Here is a 21,671-nt window from a genome sequence, read left to right on the forward strand (position 1 = left end):
TAGTCCATAATAATGTTTATGAAAATCACAATTTTCAATTACATTATTCACTTGGCCAAATTTTAATTTAGGAACACTTCCATAAATCAAAATTTACATTTCTCTCATAGAAGTCATACTTCTATTTTACTTTACACTTATAAACTCATTTATAAGTCGTTCAACACATTGAACTATTTTCTCCTTTATAGAAGTCATACTTCTAATTTTCTTTACGCTTATAAACCCCTTTATAAGCCGTTCAACACATTGAACTATTTTACTTCTCAACGGGATCTAGAAAGCTAGCACTTGTGTGGCCCTCAATGGTTCATTGATACGACTAGCCGTGGGTTCACATCACAATGTGATTCGGACTAAACATGTCCTTATGCGAGCATACCCCAATTGCTCCATTCTTACTTATCAACTCCTTGATAGTAAGAACGTCAGAACTCAAGTCTGATAGTACCCAACCTATCACGTTAAACGCCTAGCAGCATCGCTTACGTGATTCCCTAGGTATCACATGATAGTGCCTGCAAGAACCATTCAATTATGGTTAGCGTACAGTACGGTCCCTTCAACTCATATATCCCGATCGATTCGACAACCATTGGTTTATCGAGAGTTGTCAATGAATCGATACTATGTGTCATGTCGTAGTTGCATCGATGGTGTAATCTATGAAACACCTTTTCATAATTACAACCATACTCTGGCCAGAGATTTCAACCTACATACACATGATTACACATAGGATATCCATACCCGAAGGTAAGCGGTGAATCCCCGACTACAATGCATCGACTCCTATGTGTTTCGACAGAACACCCAACCTTGCCACCTGATGACCCCATGAGAGTCGGTAAACAAGTCAAAGTGTAATTCTAGCACATAGAGTCTCAATGTTGTCTCGGGTCATAAGGACTAATTCTGTACAACCATAAACTAGGACATTTCCACTCGATAAGTGAGAACCACTTGGAAAGTCCTTTTATGGAGGGTTGTTCAGTGCACTCTACAAGGAGCACCTATCTGCATGTTCGGACATCACAATGTCCCCTACCAATGAAACATGGTACTCACATCGCAGATACTAGTCTCTAACTCGAGCGGCCTATATCCTTCTTAGTGGCGGCTGAATCGACTAGGAACCGTTTAGAACATACAGTATTACAAATATGAGTTTCATGATACTCATCATATGAGCATCTCATATTCTTTCTACTATTTGTATATTCAAGGGCTTTATCTATGCAGCTAGCATGGGTATACAGATAAAGATTTGCCAAAATAATAATTTCAAATATTATTAAAATAAAGACTGCTTATTCATAGAGTTTCATTGTGAACACTCGGCCAACACTTGGCTCGACGGGCACCTACTCTAACAGGAAATACACTGGGTCTGATATATCCCTTGGCTAGAAGATTTTCTAACTGTGCGTTCAGTTCTTTCAGCTCTATCGGCGCCATCCTAAACGGAGCTTTCGAAATAGGAACGGTACCTGGAATCAGATCAATGTTAATATCTACCTCTCGAGCTGGAGGTAACCCTAGAATCTCGTCAGGAAATACATCTGCAAACTCCCGTACTACTTGCAAATCTGCCAATGTCGGGCTCAATTTCTGTAGGTCTACAGAATAAACAGGGAACCCTTCTGCTCCTTTCTGCAACAATCTACTCATAGTCAGAGCAGATACTAAGGGAATCCGAGATCTGGAACACTTGCCGTAGAATTTCCACTCTTCTGTCATTTCGGGTCTGAAACTGAATATCTTGTGAAAACAGTCTACGGTGGCTCTGTACTTAGTCAACATGTCAATCCAAACAATACAATCAAAATCTAGATAAACCAAGTACTACACAGTATAAATCGATCTCATGCCCCTCAAACTGTAGTATGCAATGTCTAACTGAAGTCACAGATATCAAACCATTTCCCAACGGAGAAGAAATAGATACTACAGTAGACATTGACTCGACAGGCAAGGAATGCAACAATGCAAAACGTTCTGATATAAATGTATGTGATGCACCTGTATCTATCAACACGTATGCAGGATAACCGCAAAGAAAACAGTTACCTGCAATCACGTCGTCTGGCGCATCCTGTGCCTGCTCCTCGGTCAAGGCAAACACCTGAGCCTGTTGTCGGGGAGGTTGGCTCACTGTCTGACTCCCTCTGGCTCTATGTTGGGACTGTGTAGGCATGGGCTGGAAGGAATGGACCGACGAAGCTTGACTCTCGGGCTGAGCTACTGAAGCTCATGACCCTGCACTCTGAAATCTTTGGGCACCTTTTTAGGGACGAACTCCGGCGAAGTGTCCCGGCTGTTTGCAATAGTTACATCTGCCCATAACTCCTTGACACTGCTCAGTGGCATGCCTACCACCACAAGAACTGCAATAAACACCACTACACTCGGAACTCTGACCCTGACCTCTCTGTCGGGATCCACTGGAGCTCGACGAACTGCTCCCTGTTCTCTTGAACTGCTTACCCTTAGCTTTCAGAAAATCCTTCTTGCCACTACTACTGCTTCCACTATCAAATCGAGAAGGAGGTAGTGGAAACTGTGCGGCGGGCGGTGGCGTCGGTCTATGACCCTGAACACTATAGGAAGCTCCTCGCTGCCTAATCAAGCCAGCCTCTGCTCCCTTTGCTTGGTTCAGCGCCTCAGAAAAAGTGTTGGGTCGCCCCGTGTTCACTAAGGTGAAGATATCTGGATTCAAACCGTTTATGAATTGATCGGCGACTGCCTCATCATTCCCTGCTACATGAGGTGCAAATCGAAGCAAGGAAGAAAACTTGGCAACATACTCCTCTATGTTCCATTGCCCCTGTCTCAAATTGGAGAACTCTGCCCCTTTGTCTTTTCGGCATGACACTGGAAAGAAACGTTGATAAAATTCATCTTTAAAGACATTCCAAGTAATATCAATACCTCGATGTTCTAGGGCTCGTTTCGCCGTTAGCCACCAACTCTTGGCCACTTCTTGCAATTGATGCCAAATCATCTTTACTCTATGTTCATCTGAATAGGCAAGTGATTCAAATAACATTTCTATATCATCCAGCCGGCTTTCGCAATCCGCTGCATTCTCACTGCCTTTCAAAGTCGGGGGTCGGAACGACTGAAACCGCTTCAACAGAGTCTCCATCGGGGTAGCGGTTACGTCCATCTGAGTACCTGACGTGCTCCCCTGTTTCGGCACTTGTCCTGCAGCTGGTTGCGGTATCATTCTAGGCGGCATATCTGGTTATCAAACAGGTTAGTACACAGTCTATACAAGCTGTCTCAGCCCTCCTTTGATCATATACCTCTGATCCAGAATCGGTTCTGAATCAGTCTTGGCAATTATATGCTGTAAATCAACTCAGATACAACACAACATATAATAAGGAAAACAATAAATCATGCTAGCACATCAAAATCAAGGAAGATGTGTAACGACCCATTACAGGCCCAGTGGACCGCCCATACGGCCCACTGCCCCGATCGACCCAAGGCTATCCCGATCTTGGGCTCCCTCTATGGGGCCTTTTCCCTCACGGGCTTTCCATAGGCGTCGTACGGGTTACTCATAGAACTCCTCCTGGGAAGGCACAGACTCCAGTTCATGGGCTGGAGGAGTTCTATGAGTAACCCGTACGACGCCTATGGAAAGCCCGTGAGGGAAAAGGCCCCATATAGGGAGCCCAAGATCGGGATAGCTTTGGGTCGATCAGGGGCAGTGGGCCGTATGCTCAATTGGTACCAGGATTGTGCTAAGTACCTATATATCCATGTGGTCTTAGGTTCGATCCTGGGAAGGCACAGACTCCAGTTCATGGGCTGGAGGAGTTCTATGAGTAACCCGTACGACGCCTATGGAAAGCCCGTGAGGGAAAAGGCCCCATAGAGGGAGCCCAAGATCGGGATAGCCTTGGGTCGATCGGGGCAGTGGGCCGTATGGGCGGTCCACTGGGCCTGTAATGGGTCGTTACAAGATGACTCGATCTATCCCGCTCATTCAATTCTATCTCAGTCTACAGAATCTACTGCTCTTATACCACCTGTTGTGGGGACCCGGGCTCTAAATCGATTCGATCTGGGATTAATTGGATCTGTGAGAAAATGTGGGTGAAATTTTCGCTTTTTAACATTAATTATAATGTATATAAATAAGCATAAGGTCTTTACTTATTTTACAAACATACAAACATGTCTTGTTCTAATACATCAATCCAACTAGTGTTTAATCCAAAATACAAGATACAAGTAGTCCAAGTCTAGTACAACACCACTAGTGATCTTCTGCGCCCGTAGTCACCTCGCTATCTCGAACTCATCTCTGTCGTGACCCAGATCCTGCCCTACCTGTTGTTATGCACACATACAAAAATAACAACAGTCGGAAACTCCGGTGAGAACAAATCCCAGTATAAAACACGTATACATGCATATGCATAATAGAATCATAAAACACCATATCATGCATGTAACATAAATTATGGGTTCCATAGTCTATGAAACCAATCTATAAAAACATGCAGTCTAATTCAAATCATGTCTAGACTCAGTTCGACTCTACTCTAGGAATCCCGGTGTGAATAAGACGTCACTGTCTGTTACCTACCCTCCAATCGGGGTAACTGTACGTCTTACTCCTAGAATTCGGTCGTGTCTGTATCGAATGTCTACAATCAGAGGAAGTATGCTTCTATGCGTCGATACACCGAACGTCTAGTTTTGACAAATCTGTCAATGACTCTCCTAGCTCAATGCTTGAATATAAATCTATAGACAAAGCATGATTATATCAAGAGATTTGAATATAAATCTATAAACAAATCCAATTCATATCAAAGAGATAAACAATAAATCTAGTATGTGATTTTGTTGGGATACTCCAATCAAATCTGATTCGAGTCGTATCTTCCCCACAATCACATGAATTATACCTTTCTTGTCATTCGTAAAAGTCAGAGTCTCGCTATCAAAGTTGCCAATACAAATCTGAAATGGCAATGTATAGGAGTACCATGTCACAATACCACTCATATAACTCAAAGCAACTCATATACAATTCAGTAATCGATTCTGATACAATTTGACGGCATAACAGCGTAATTCTCGATATACCGGTAATACCAACAAGTCGAACATCAATATATCTATATCACCAACTCATAACACAAGCATATACATCTCATAACTTCAATATGCTGCTTAAACTTATCACATATATGCTGTAATTCCATAACAAGTGTATACGATACCATTCTTTCGATCCGATTTCAATTATAACCTCATAATCATCACAAGAACATCTAATAATAATCATATCTGATTTCTCTCAACATCTTAACTTCAAAACATGTTAGAAATGAACAATACTTACATCCTAAGATAGCTCTTGATGCAAGGAGCAAGAATCTCAACTCGGGATACAAATCGGATGGCTAAATCTTGATAAATCTTACTTCAAAGCTATGAGGAAAACATTGAAGCTTTTCTGGGTTTGTTCTCCTTTTTCTCAGTGGTCTCAATCTGAATGAAGATTCAACATTTAAATTGCATGTCAAATAACACATGGCTCATTTTTCAAGTGGCACGCATGACCGCGGGTGCGGTAGCTCAAGGAGCGCGGGTGCGCTCATGCTTCGGCAGCACTTTTATTTTTTGAAATTCGACGACCGCGGGTGCGGTCTTGGTTGCACAGCGGGTGCGGTCTTGCTTCGAATAAAATTTCCTACCCTTCAATGTAAAAATTCCCAAGTTTCTGTCCATTCACCGCGGGTGTGGTGGCTCTTGGACCGCGGGTGCTGTGTGGCCTCGGCCTCACCTTCAAAATTCAGAATTATGTTACAGCGGGTGCGCTTCTTCTCTAGGCGCGGGTGCGGTCTATATTGTACTCAAAACTCTAATTTCTTATGCCTTTTCTCCCCTCCTTCCATGTCATGCATTCTCATATCTTTGAGTATCATATTAATGAAGACTAATGAATCTCGAGCCTTACAGCAGCTGTGGTTTTCGCCCTGAAAATCTGGAGACATTACTTATATGGCGAAAAGTGTGAAATTTTCACGGACCACAAGAGTTTAAAGTACTTGTTTTCTCAGAAAGAACTCAATATGCGCCAGAGACAGTGGTTGGAGTTTGTCAAAGATTATGTTGTGACGAGTGTTCAAACCGTATTTGGATAGCTTTGTCATTGTTTTCAACGATGACATATTTATTTATTCCAAGACCAGAGAGCTTCATGCAGAGCACTTTAGAGTTGTTCTTCAGTTGCTGAGAGAGAAGAGGTTGTATGCTAAGTTGAAGAAATGTGATTTCTGGTTGGAGCAGATTTCTTTCTTAGGCCATGTTGTCTCGAAGGATGGTAAAGCTGTTGATCCAGTGAAAATAGAGGCGATTCAGAAGAGGCCTATTCCTACCACTGTGCCAGAGGTACGCAGTTTTGTTGGTTTGGCGGGTTATTATCGTCGTTTTATTTCATATTTTTCCAAGATTTCCCTGCCGTTAACGAATTTGACGAGGAAAACTGTGAAGTTTGAATGGTCCATTGAATGTCGGAGTGGATTTCAAGAGTTGAAAGATAGGTTGACAACAGATCCTGTGCTTGCATTGCCCAGTGGTTCAGAGGACTTTGTTGTTTATACCGATGCGTCAAAGAAGGGCCTCGGTGCAGTGCTGATGCAATGTGGAAAAGTTATAGCTTATTCTTCTCGCCAGTTGAAAGACTATGAGAAGAATTATCCTACGCATGATCTGGAGCTGGCAGCTGTGGTTTTCTCCTTGAAAATCTGGAGACATTACTTATATGGCGAAAAGTGTGAAATTTTCACGGACCACAAGAGTTTAAAGTACTTGTTTTCTCAGAAAGAACTCAATAAGCGCCAGAAACGGTGGTTAGAGCTTGTCAAAGACTATGATGTGACGATTAGTTACCACCCAGGGAAAGCGAATGTTGTAGCAGATGCATTGAGCCGTAAGTCGAGTTCTTCTTTGAGTTCGATGATTCAGCAACCATTGTTGTTGGACTTGCAACGAGAGGAGAGAGCTTTGGTAGTCCCAGGAACCATTGCTCGCTTTTCAGCATTTGTAATGCCCAAGAATTATTGAATTGATAAATCAAGATTATCAATCTTCATTATCGAGAGATTTGGAAGATATGAGAATGCATGTCATGCAATGAGGGAAGAAAAGACATGGAAAAGTTGGGTTTTGCAAGACCGCACCCGCGCCCAGAACGGGAGTGCACCCGTGGTCATGCAATTATGGAATTTTGAAAATGATGCCGAAGCCATACCGCACCCGCGGTGCCAGTCACGACTGCACCCGCGGTGCATGGACAGAAAGTTGGCAAGAAATTCCGTAGCAACACCGCACCCGAGGTGCTAGCAAGAGCGCACCCGCGGTGCTGCTTAGTGGGGAGACCGCACCCGCGGTATTGGAAGAACCGCACCCGCGGTCAAGCTTCGGGAAATCTGGATAGAATCGACGAAACTGGACCGCACCCGCGGTGCATGTATGACCGTACCCGCGGTGCCACGTGCAATCTGAAAAATGAGACACGTCTCCTGCTGTTGCATGCAATATATATATATAGATGTTTGACACGTAAATGTCTCAGAATTTGAGAAAAAGGACGAAGCTTTTGAGAGGAATTCCTTTCGCCGTTTCAAGTTGCGATTGTGAGAAATCCGTCTATCAGAATTCAAAACCGACTTCAGTTCTGTACTCCTCTCGACACGAGCTACATAAGGACGTAAGTTTTGTTACGTTTTGAGATGTTTCAAAAATATGATGTTGTTAGAATAGAATATGATTCAGATATGGCGTTTCTGCTACCGTAGACATTATAGAATTGAAGTCAGATTAAAGAACAGACTGGTTATGTAATTGTTATGATTTTTGAAAGATATTGACTGAGATTTTATATCATAATTGCGTTAATATTCAGATTATGAATTGTATTGACACAGATTACGGGTTCTAGATTTATATCTGTGATGTTCAGAATTGACGGAGTTATTCAGATTGTATTGTTATGCCATCGAAACATCAGTATTGATTTAGATTGATCAGATATGATGTTGATTGAGATTTATTGTTATATTGTTGACTTGAATCAGATTGTATGCTGAGTTGAGTATTGATCAGAACAGATTTTGAACTGAGATATATACTGATATTGTATTTATGTGATTTGTCATTATCAGATTGATATGGACAGATTTGACTTCGAGACTTCGTCTTCGTCAGACCGGGACGACAAAGGTATAATTCATGTGGTCTTGAGATTGCACAACTCGATTCAGATTTGATACGAGTTTCCCTAAATCACATACTAGATTGTTATTACATTGATTATGTAATGTTTTGTTTATTGATTTATATTCGAGTCCTGAGATAGGAGATATTGGCAGATTGGCCAAAACTAGACGTTGGTGTATCGACGCATAGGAGTAGATTTACTGTATGTGCAGATCCTCGATACAGAGTTGACCGGAGTCTAGGAATAAGACGTACCGTTGCCCCGAGTGGTTGGGTAGGTGACAGACCGTCTTATTCACACCGGGATCCCTAGATTAGAAATGAGTCGAGTCAAGATTTAAATGTTGAATACAGATTTGTATTCTTCTACATGTTTAGATTTACATTCATGTTACTTGATACATATGCTATGCATTGGTATATGAGTTTTACATTGCATTCATCCATGTTTTATACTGGGATATGTTCTCACCGGAGTTATCCGGCTGTTGTCGTGTCTGTATGTGTGCATGGCAACAGGTGGGGCAGGATCTGGGTCTCAAGCTAGATGAGAGATTGATGATAGCGTGGAGATCTCGGGCATTGAAGATTTCTAGTGTTTCGTACTGGACTTGTGTCATTTATGTTTGTAGTTGGTATTCAAACACTAGTGTATGATTGTACAAAACAGACATGTATGTACGTTATGTTGTGTATTTAATCTAAAGACATGACATGCTTTAATTATACATTTGAATTAATGTTATAAGCAAAATTTTGACCCACATTTTCGAACAAAGATCCAATTAAATCCCAAAAGAATTGAGTTAGAGCCCGGGTCCCACAACAGGTGGTATTAGAGCGATTGATCCTTTAGATTGAGATAGTCAGAACTGATAGATCTTTTAGACTAAGATAGTAGAGAATGAGCGGGGTAGATCGAGTCATCTTCCTTGCTTTTGAGATGCTAGCATTATTTACCGCTTTCCCTATTATATGTTGTATTGTATCTGAATCGATTTACAGCATATACTTGTCAAGCCTGAATCAGAACCGATTCTCGATCAGAGGTATATGATCAGAGGAGGGCTGAGACTGATTGTATAGACTGTGTACTAACCGGTTTGATATTCAGATATACCGCCTCGGAGAATTTCAGAAAAGGGCAGTACTTCGACTGAACAGATAGATATATCAGAGAATCAGATAGAAACACAGATGAAGAGGTTTCAGTCATTTGAACCGCCGATTCTGAAGGGAACTGAGACACCAGCAGATTGTGAGAATTGGCTTGAGGAGACAGAAATGGTATTTGAATTTCTTGGTCTCACAGATGAGTGTAGAGTTAACCTAATTGAGAACCAATTGCAAGAGACTGCAAGAAGATGGTGGTTACTAACCAAAGGAGCTTTAGAACAGATTTGTTCAGTAATATCGTGGAAGATCTTTAAGTTTGAATTTTATCAAAGATTCTTCCCTACATCATACAGACAGGACAGAAGTGCAGAGTTTACTAACTTGAGACAGGGTCAGATGAGAATTGATGAGTATTTGGCACAGTTCTTTACCTTATTACGTTTTGCCCCTCTTGTGGCTAGGAATGATGATGTGATGTCTAGCCAGTTCATTCAGGGATTGAATCCTGAGATACGTACATTGGTAAATGTGAAGCAATCGAGTAGTTTTGCTGATACATTGAACAGAGCCAAAATAGCAGAAACGGTTCTGATAGGACAACAGGGAGCATCGTATGATCTTCCAGCATCGAATCCACAACAACTGCCTTCCATAGTTGAGATTGGCAGTAACAGTGGTAAAAAGAAAGAAACAGTTTAAGAAGTTAGGAAGTGGACAGAGTAGTTCATCTAGCTCCAGTGTTTCCAGTCCGAGTTATACTGGAGTATACTGCAGAACTTGCGGAGGAAGACATTCCACGTAACACTGCCAAGGAGTACTTAGTAGATGTAATGTCTGTAAACAGTCGGGACACTTTGCGAGAGTTTGTCCTCAAAGAGATTCCCGAAGATTTTAGGGAACAGAATCATCTGATGACACTGATTGTGGAACAGACCCAGATATGGTGACAGGTACTATTCTTTATGATTCTATTGCATATGTATTGATATATACTAATGCATTTCATATGAGTATAGCTGATGGAGTAGCATGGAGATATGTTGTATCTGATTTGGGTCTAGTTGTACTATAATATTGATTTCCTAGCTTGTTGAGGAAATGTTGATATCAGAGATTTCTGTATATATGGTATACTACAGTAAGATGAGAATGAAATAGAGATAGAGATAGATTATGATTTACTTGTGTTTTCTGATTTGAACGCATTATTGATATGTATATGCTGAACAAGTACAGATATATTGTAGAATTGTTCCAGAAATGGTAAGATTCAGACCAGAGAGGACTGATCAGTGGAGATACCCTAGTAAGAATTCTAGATTTGGAATTCCTTTGATATCTGTATTATATATGACTCGATTAGTACAGAAAGGAGCAGATTGCATCATTATGTATTCAGTAGATCCACTGAAATCGAGCCTAGAATTGGCAGATATGCCAATGATGTATGAGTTGGCTGATGTTTGCCTAGATAAGATATTAGATTTGCTTGATATCAGAAAGATAGATTTCAGAATTGAATTCAGATCAGATACTGATTGTTGTTTTAGAATTCAGTACAGAATGATATTGAGTGTACAGAATGATACAAGATGAATTGAAAGAATATTTGAAAGATCATTATAAATATTCTGAGAATTATGATTCTTGTATACAGAAATTGTTCAGATATGTATTTTGTTTGAAACAGATTGTATTCAGAATAGATGATATCTGATGTTAGTATACTGATTGATTTTGAGACAGTTGATATTGTGATCAGTGACTGATCAGATACAGATATCAGAAAGATCAGAAATTCGGAAATGTCAGAATTGTCAGATATTGATATTATATGAGTTGACAGATTATCTGATATGATTATGTTTTGAACTGCTGGAGAATTATTGCTTCTAGATCAGTATTTTATACAGATTGTATTGTTTGGGGAGCATATTATATTTGCAGATGATATATAGCAGTTGATCAGAATGGCATGAAGATTTGATTGATTTGCCAGAAACGATAGTATTGTTAGAACTTACAATCCTATATATTTACTAGATTAGTATAGAGTATGGTTATTCTGAATCAGTATTGATACAGATTTTATGAACCGTTGAGAGTATATACAGTTCAGCTTGTATCAGAAATGAATTCGATAATTTCAGCAGTTCAGAAACGTGATCGGAGTGGTCAGAACAGTATTTCGATAATCAGAGTAGAGTATCGGTCAGAAAAACAGATATGTGATTTGGTATTTTGAATTAGACTAATTGTGTTATAATATCAGAATGTTTCAGAATTGTATAACAGAGTTGATATTTATAATCAGAGCCGAATACCAGGTAGGTATTTTTCTTAAATTTTATTATTAACTGATTTGTTTATACCGGATAGTTTGAAATCTGAAATTACAGATAGTGTCAGAAATGCATTGTAGTGGATTCAGTGTTCATTTTGCTGACTGAGAATGTATGAGATCTGAACAGACAAGTATGATATAGACAGATTAGATCAGTCGTGACAGAATTTGTACAGAAATGTTGGCAGAAATTGTACTGATATGTCGAAATCGCTAACAGAAGAGATAGAAAGACAGAAATCAAAAGAATTATTACAGAAATTGTATACTTCTGAATGGAAATGGGAGTACCTTTCTATGGCCTTAGTAATGACATTACCGCCATTTTCTTCAGATGGTAAGATGATACGATTATGATTGACAGATTTCTCAATCTATATCTATTAGTTTGTACCAGATAACGTACAAACAGAACCAAATGACACAGATTGTTGTCAGAACATAGTCAGAGTGACTAGAATATAGAAGTAGATTATATCAGATGGTGATTTTGATTGAGATAGCAATTATAACAGATCATACCATAAGTTATTTTGCAGATTATTTACAGATTGACAGACAGTCAGAGTATACTATCCAGATATTGGAAGATATTCAGAGAACTGAAGTGCTGGATGTTAGCACTAGATGATAGTTCATATTGTCATTATATGAATTATGGTATAATTATAACTCTCAGATTATCAGATGGGTAATGAGATAGCTATAGACAAGATATTATACAGTGAATACTACAGAATTATTTTACAGAGAAAGCAGAACAGAATGAATGTAGTTTAGAATGGACAGACTAAAGCAACCAACGTCGAATGATGATGATTGGTAATTGAGACTAAAGATTATATATGTCCTTGCTTGAGATAAACAGATTTGATAATAGCTGATAGTACTGATATGTCGTGAGCTATAGATCGGTATATACGGATGCTGTATAGCCAGTAATGCGAGATTGATTCTAGCAGAAAGAACTAGAGAAGTATTATGACCTTATACTTAGTAAATTCTTATTCCAGACCGGAATCAGACATTTGAGTTTTGATTTAACTCTGGTATGCATTTCCTTTGTTATCTCCGAAGTGATTGTTTATGAGTTCGGGGACGAACTCAGATCTAAGAGAGGGAGAAATGTAATGCCCAAGAATTATTGAATTGATAAATCAAGATTATCAATCTTCATTATCGAGAGATTTGGAAGATATGAGAATGCATGTCATGCAATGAGGGAAGAAAAGACATGGAAAAGTTGGGTTTTGCAAGACCGCACCCACGCCCAGAACGGGAGTGCACCCGTGGTCATGCAATTATGGAATTTTGAAAATGAGGCCGAAGCCATACCGCACCCGCGGTGCCAGTCACGACTGCACCCGCGGTGCATGTACAGAAAGTTGGCAAGAAATTCCGTAGCAACACCGCACCCGCGGTGCTAGCAGGAGCGCACCCGCGGTGCTGCTACAGTGGGGAGACCGCACCCGCGGTATTGGAAGAACCGCACCCGCGGTCAAGCTTCGGGAAATCTGGATAGAATCGACGAAACTGGACCGCACCCGCGGTGCATGTATGACCGCACCCGCGGTGCGACGTGCAATCTGAAAAATGAGACACGTCTCCTGCTGTTGCATGCAATATATATATAGATGTTTGACACGTAAATGTCTCAGAATTTGAGAAAAAGGACGAAGCTTTTGAGAGGAATTCCTTTCGCCATTTCAAGTTGCGATTGTGAGAAATCCGTCTATCAGAATTCAAAACCGACTTCAGTTCATTACTCCTCTCGACACGAGCTACATAAGGACGTAAGTTTTGTTACGTTTTGAGATGTTTCGAAAATATGATGTTGTTAGAATTGAATATGATTCAGATATGGCGTTTCTGCTACCGTAGACATTATAGAATTGAAGTCAGATTAAAGAACAGACTGGTTATGTAATTGTTATGATTTTTGAAAGATATTGACTGAGATTTTATATCAGATATGCGTTAATATTCAGATTATGAATTGTATTGACACAGATTACGGGTTCTTGATTTATATCTGTGATGTTCAGAATTGACGGAGTTATTCAGATTGTATTGTTATGCCATCGAAACATCAGTATTGATTTAGATTGATCAGATATGATGTTTATTGAGATTTATTGTTATATTGTTGACTTGAATCAGATTGTATACGGAGTTGAGTATTGATCAGAACAGATTCTGAACTGAGATATATACTGATATTGTATTTATGTGATTTGTCATTATCAGATTGATATGGACATATTTGACTTCGAGACTTCTTCTTCGTCAGACCGGGACGACAAAGGTATAATTCATGTGGTCTTGGGATTGCACAACTCGATTCAGATTTGATACGAGTTTCCCTAAATCACATACTAGATTGTTAATACATTGATTATGTAATGTTTTGTTTATTGATTTATATTCGAGTCCTGAGATAGGAGATATTGGCAGATTGGCCAAAACTAGACGTTTCGGTGTATCGACGCATAGGAGTAGATTTACTCTATGTGCAGATCCTCGATACAAAGTTGACCGGAGTCTAGGAATAAGACGTACCGTTGCCCCGAGTGGTTGGGTAGGTGACAGACCGTCTTATTCACACCGGGATCCCTAGATTAGAAATGAGTCGAGTCAAGATTTAAATGTTGAATATAGATTTGTATTCTTCTACATGTTTAGATTTACATTCATGTTACTTGATACATATGCTATGCATTGGTATATGAGTTTTACATTGCATTCATCCATGTTTTATACTGGGATATGTTCTCACCGGAGTTATCCGGCTGTTGTCGTGTCTGTATGTGTGCATGGCAACAGGTGGGGCAGGATCTGGGTCTCGAGCTAGATGAGAGATTGATGATAGCGTGGAGATATCGGGCATTGAAGATTTCTAGTGTTTCGTACTGGACTTGTGTCATTTATGTTTGTAGTTGGTATTCAAACACTAGTGTATGATTGTACAAAACAGACATGTATGTACGTGTTAGGATCGGTTATTGACTAACTAGTGTTTAGAAGGGGGGGTTGAATAAACACTTCTAGGAATTTAGATGTTTTTCGAAAAAGATAGTTCAGTCTTGTTACAAACTGAACTAAGTATCCCGTCAGTCAATATCAACCAGTTAAACTGAATAAGCAGTTGCGGAAAGTAAACTGTTTGATAGATAGAATATCTAACTGAAATGAAAAGCTGAAGTAAAGATAACACGGTATGTTTATGGATGTTCGGAGAATTGAATAACTCCTACGTCACCCCTTCTATCTCAAGGATAGGATTTTTACTAAAAGACTTTGATCGAGTACAACGCTTGTACAGACCCACTTCAGTTAGGACTTATCTATTGCCTGAACTGAAACTCTTAGTATAATACAATGATCTCTGTAAGTAACTGAACTTAGCACTTAATCGAATTGTCAATATTTCAGAGTGCTAGTTTGCTCAATGTGTAGCCTTGATTGCTACGAATAGATCTGATACGAGTGAGCAGAGATTTTGACAGAGTAATGGCATGTTTGAGATTGGTTAATCACGTATATTTGTCAACTGCTCTTTTGTCATATTTATAGACTTCTCTTTCCACGGTAATTTTGAATTCTCGTATCCGTTGATTGCCACTTTATTCATTTCTTGGACAATGTTCTTGATTGCCGCTTCATCATTTATTGTAAGACGGCGTATAAATCTTGATAGCCGAAATTCGTTGTTCTATGCAGTGCGGCTTTCCACATTCAGTTGTTGTCTGATGTGTCTTTTTGTCTGTTTGAATGATCTTTCCCGAGGTATCTTCAGTTGAGGAGCTTTAATGTATACGGCTGAATGTTTTACTGATCAGTTCTCAACTGATCAGTTTGTGTCAACTGATTTTAGTTGAATGTTCAGCTGCCAAATATGCTTTCATGTATTAGATGGTTTAGTCGATTGATTTATGTTTTGTCAAACTCCAGAATTTAGTTTCCAACAATTTCCCCCTTTATGGTGTTTGACAAAACCAAGAGATTTAACTCAGCTCTTTGTTGATAATAGATTATGCAACTGAATCATAAGATAACAGAATTCCTTGTAGATAATATAACTTCTGAGAGAATAACATCAGTTGGAGAAAATAACATCAGTTGATAATAATCTGATAATAATCTGATTCATTCAGATAATTCTTTAGCTGTTTTCCCCCTTTTTGTCAAATACCTCCATTTTGTCCGATAGCTTTTGAACGTGAAGGGAGAGAATTTTGACATCTGATGTGATGCTTGAGGCAATAGTGGTGAAGGAAATCTGTAGTAACTCCATTTGCTTTGAAACAAAGGCTTCCAGTCGCTGAAATCTTTGACTGTTTACATTTTGATCTGTAGATAAGGAATCGAGTAACCCCTGCTTTGTTTGATCCATAATTGTGACAAGGGAGTCCATTTTGACTCTAAGAGCATTCATTTTCTCTAAGATGGACTCTTTTATATGATCCAATTTTAGAGTATGAGATAGTTGCGTGTTCTGAATTTTAGAGATGGTAGAGATCATTTGCTCCATATTATTGTGTAAATGCTGAACTTCTTCCAGAATAAGATCAATATCTGAAGCATTTTCAGGAGGAGATTGGTAGGATGATCCTGGTTCTTTGGTGATGTGTTCAGAAACGACTAATGTGTGATCAGTTGAGACTGGATCATCAACATTTTGAATCGAAACATCAGTTTCAATTATTTCTCCTTGAACTGTAAGTGGAGGAGATGAATTCTGTTCAGTAGAATGACTGGTCTTAAGAATAACAGATGGTGGAGAGTTGAGCACCGGTTCTTGTAGCGGAGGATCTTGACAAGCAAGAGGGTCGTCCGTTGAAGTATTCATGTAAGCAGATGAAGCTTGCTGAATTGGTTCTTTTGCAGAAATAGGAGCCTCTTCATCAGTTTGATCAACTGGATGATCAATTTTGTCATTTGTAGATTTACTCAGGTGAGAATCCTGAACAATTACTGAAATGATCTCGTCGATGTGAGCAAAAGAAAGCTCAGCTTCGGTGTATAGTTGTTGTTCAGTCGGAGGTGACTGAAGCTTTTCTATAACTGGTACGTCAGTTGTAACAAGGGCCAGTTCAGACGATGGTTGCTGCTGTTCAGTGAGTGATTCGTCATCTTCATTTTCATCATCAGTGTCTGAGTTTCCTTGATGAATGACTAATTCCTGATCCATTTCCCAAAATTTAATCTGAGATAGTAAACCGACCAGATCAGAGTCCAGCTGAGTGATCACTGCTTGATCAGCATAGGCAGTTGGATTTGTGGGAATATAGTTGTTCTTCAATTTGCTGATAATATGAGCCAACTTCTTTGCTCACACTTGATCAAATAAGTAGTTTTTCCTTTCCATAGCCAGAGTAATGGAGGCTGCTTTTACTGTCTTTAGAACATAATCTTCCAGTTTAATAAATTTATTCAGTTGAGATTTTTTCTTCAGTTTCTTGGCAAAAATTTCAGTTCGATAGGCCTTCCAATCATCATAGACCTGAATTTTTGAAGCTGCAAAATCATTAACCTTTGCCCAAACAAGGTCAATGTGGGTTTGAATTGGATTTGTTGGTCGGGGTTTTTCAATCATCTTCCCCTTTCCTTTGTCAGATCTCATGAGGTGTGGAATTTCTAATCCAGTTCGAGTTGAATCCACCATTTCTACAAACTTGATGCCTTTCGGGCGTGCGGGCGCGACACCAATTGGTCGAGATATCTGAGTTAAAGGAGCTGTGGCCCTAACTGATTCCCTCTTTGTGCTAGCTGAATCGTCAGGTGGAATGATGTTCAAGGGAACAGCTTCTATCGGTTGCTGACCCTCTGTGGTCATTGACTGATCAGCAGCAATGGTGACTTCAGCAACCGATCTCACTCTTTGAGTTCTTGTTCTCTTGACAATCTGAGGTGATGGGGTTCTCTCTGAATCAGTTGTACTCAGAATCAATTTTCTTTTAGTAATCTTCCGTTGAGGTAGATTTTTGACTTTCTTCTCTGATTTTGTAGTCGCCTGATCAATTCCAATCTCCTTCTTAATCTTGACGAATTTGGCAGGAGAAATGTCCAGGGTGATTTTTGGTGGCATGGTATTCTTTGCATTGAACACCTTTAATTTCGATAATCTTTCAGAGTCAGCATCTACTAAACCTTTTACTTTCAAAAGATAACTGATTTGTACGGCAAAACCTTTGGATTGTTTTGACGACAAAAACATATTCTTCAGTATGTTGAAGATGAGCCGTTTCCAGTTGAATTTTTTATCAGTCATAATAGCAGTAATGGCTTGAAATTTTTCCAATGTAAGAGCAGCAAATGATCCTGCTTTTGCTAAGAGCCCTTTAGCAATTATATCAGCAAGCAACTGAATTTCATGTTTCAGTTCCTTCTTAGGATCGAAACTTTAATTTTCCGTCCATCAGCAGATAAAAGGATTTGCATTTCATCAATATCAGATGCTTTGACATCCGACAGTTGTGCTAATCCCTCACAAGGTAAAGAGAATAATTCCCCAAAAGAATCTTCAGTTATAGTCAGCGACTGATTATTGACAGTAGAATTTATGATACCTTCTGAGTCAACTTTGCCAGAGGAATAGAAATCTTGAAGTTCTTTTGGATATATATCCTGCGATGATTGTCCCAGAAATTTTCTCAGACCAGCATTTTCGAGTTTTTGAAACACTTTTTTGACCTCATCATCTCTGAAAGATAAAATGGATCCATAATTGATTGTCATAGCATTAAGCATGTAAGCGGGAATCTGAGTCGTCATTTCGTGCTGGGTGATTTGCTGAAAGAGAAATTTGGAGAAAATATTTGATCTTTCTTTCGGCAGTTTGTGAATAATCAAAAAGTAGAACTGAAATGAAGCGGGCAATTGTACATATGTTTGTGACTATTCAAATTTTTGGACACGTGTCAGTCCGTAAATAATTTGTGTTTTTCAAAATAGTGTACGCGTGCCATGTGTGTGCAATTTTGAGCGGTTAAAAACGTGTACACGTTGTAAACTTAAATTCATCATGATTTAGCAGATAGTCACGTCATATGATTTGGAATATAATAGGTTTAATTTATTAACTTTGATGAGAAGATTAGTAGAATTTTGAACTGAACGATCAGTTAGGAAAAACTGAGTCCTTTCAGTTAGGAATTCACTAACAACTGTCTTCTCAGTTAATCTCTTAAACCATCATTCCCCCTAAATAAATGCATTAAAGAAAAATGACGGCAATAGACAATAATGATTAAAGACGAGTATAGTGCTTGGCATATCAAACGTCACAGAGAGAAGTGTCCTTTCGTTTTCCTTGTCCTGGCCTATAAATAAGACTGAAAAGTTAGTCACAAGTATCAGCAGAAAACTTTTAAGAAGAAATGGCAGGAGCAAGTAGTTCAAGCGTCGTTCCAGTTTCACTTGAGGCACAAAAAGCTGCGATAGAAGACGAGGTCTTCTATGCTAGTCTTCCCTACTGCGAAGAGTTACAGGAGCTAGAGCTCCTGTACAACTCAGGAAGGGTCACCACCTTTAGGCGGATGGCCCAGTTAAGAGAAGTGCGAGAGCACTTAAAAATTTCTGCAGAGGTGGATGCCTTCAAGGAGGGCCACCTTTATGAATTGATGTTGCGTAAGGAGTTGGAGACTCTTAACAACATCGCATCTTCACATAGTTTCTGCAAAACTTCTTCCTCAGCACGAGCTGTTTGGATGAACATGTGGATAACTAGTGTGAAGGAAACCTATGATCATGTAATCTTGTCCAATATTTATGGATAAATGAAATATTTATTTGATTAATGTATCATTTTATTTTGTTTTTGTGCACAATGATCTGGTATGAGATATAAACACTTAAACGCTAACTGATATCAGTTGTGATAAACAGATAAACTGATAAAAGATTAATTTTAATAAGTTGATTATAAGATTCAAACTGATGCGAGTTATTAATTATTAACTAATAACTTAAAGTCATTGGTAAATAGGAAAGACATATTTAATGACTTAAAACTCTTCGGCTTCTTTATTTTCCTATAAATAGTGATCACAATATGGTATATTATCAGTAAAAATTTCAATATGTCTGATTCTGATACAGGCAGTAGCACTCATGTTCATGTGACTGATCAGTCAGCCCCTCGTTTAGCTGAGATTAAAATAAAAATGGAGAAATATGTCTTTCAAAAGGTGTTGACAACTTGGGAGAAGATTCAAGAGTTGAAGAATGTGAGTGACAGTGGTGTCATTCCTACTCGTGCTCAGGAAAGGAGAGCACTGAAATATCTTGCTCGTTTTGAGGTTAGCCATGTTAGAGAGTTGGTAGAAGATAAATGTCTTTTAGAGGCACTGCTGTGGAAGGAGTGGCATGTTGTTGATAAGATTTCGAAGTCTAGGGCATTTGCCAGAGTTCGAATCTATGAGTTGAATGATTGGGTTAGAGAATGGCTAGATACAGTTGGATCTATGATTTCTTCTGTTAATTGGGAACGTTGGTATTCTTAATAAAATATTATTCTTAATTTGTTGTGTTCTTATTTTCTTTATTTAATTCTGTTATAGAAGTTATATCAATTAAACCAAGAATATTTCGGAAATAAGAAAACTTAGCCTCTGGTAACGGTTTTGTGAAGATGTCTGCTGCTTGTTGTTCCGTTGAAACATACTCCAATCTGATGTTCTTCTTCAGTGCATGATCCCTGATGAAGTGATGTCTGACATCTATGTGCTTGGTTCTGGAGTGAAGAACTGGGTTATATGTTATAGCGATTGTACTTGTGTTGTCACAGAATATTGGTGACTCCTTTGCATCGACACCATAATCTTTTAGTTGTTGCTGAATCCAAAGCAGTTGTGCGCAGCAGCTTCCAGCAGCAAGATATTCTGCTTCAGTTGTGGAAGTTGCTATGGATGTTTGCTTCTTACTGAACCAAGAGATCAGTCTGTCTCCTAGAAACTGACATGATCCACTTGTGATTTTCCGATCAAGCTTGCATCCTGCATAATCTGCATCTGAATAGCCAACTAAGTTGAAAGATGAGTCTTTAGAATACCATAAACCAACATTTTCTGTGCCTTTAAGATATCTCAAAATACGTTTGGCCGCAGAAAAATGTGATTGCTTGGGGTTAGCTTGAAATCTTGCACATATACATACAGCAAACATAATATCAGGGCGACTAGCAGTTAGGTACAATAAAGAACCTATTAATCCTCTGTATAGTGTCGTCTCAACTGATATTCCCCCTTGATCAGTGTCTAACTTAATTGATGAACTCATTGGAGTGCTTGCTGCTGAACAAGATTCCATGCCAAATTTTCTTAGCAATTCCTTGGTATATTTGGTTTGACTAATAAATGTTCCTGAATCCAGTTGCTTCACTTGTAAACCAAGAAAGAATGTCAGCTCACCCATCATGCTCATCTCGAACTTTTCCTGCATCAACTTAGCAAATTTCTTGCATAATTTGGGGTTAGTTGACCCAAATATAATATCATCAACGTAAATTTGAACAAGTAAGATATGATCATTTTTCGAGAATTTAAACAAAGTCTTATCAACTGATCCAATAGAAAAATCATGATCAGTTAGGAATTTTGAAAGGGTGTCATACCAAGCCCGTGGGGCTTGTTTGAGACCATATAATGCTTTGTTCAAATGATAAACGTGATTAGGAAAATTATGATTGACAAAACCTGGGGGTTGCTCAACGTAAACTTCTTCTTGCAATTGGCCATTTAGAAATGCACTTTTTACATCCATTTGATAGACTTTAAAGTTCTTGAAAGATGCATAAGCAAGAAATATTCTGATTGCCTCCAGTCTTGCAACTGGTGCAAATGTCTCATCATAATCGATCCCTTCTTCTTGTCTATAGCCTTGTGCTACGAGCCTAGCTTTGTTGCACACAACTGAACCGTCTTCGTTCAGTTTGTTCCTGTATACCCACTTTGTACCT

The sequence above is a fragment of the Primulina eburnea genome, chromosome 2, assembly GCF_022965805.1.
Source record: "Primulina eburnea isolate SZY01 chromosome 2, ASM2296580v1, whole genome shotgun sequence".
NCBI lineage: Eukaryota > Viridiplantae > Streptophyta > Magnoliopsida > Lamiales > Gesneriaceae > Primulina > Primulina eburnea.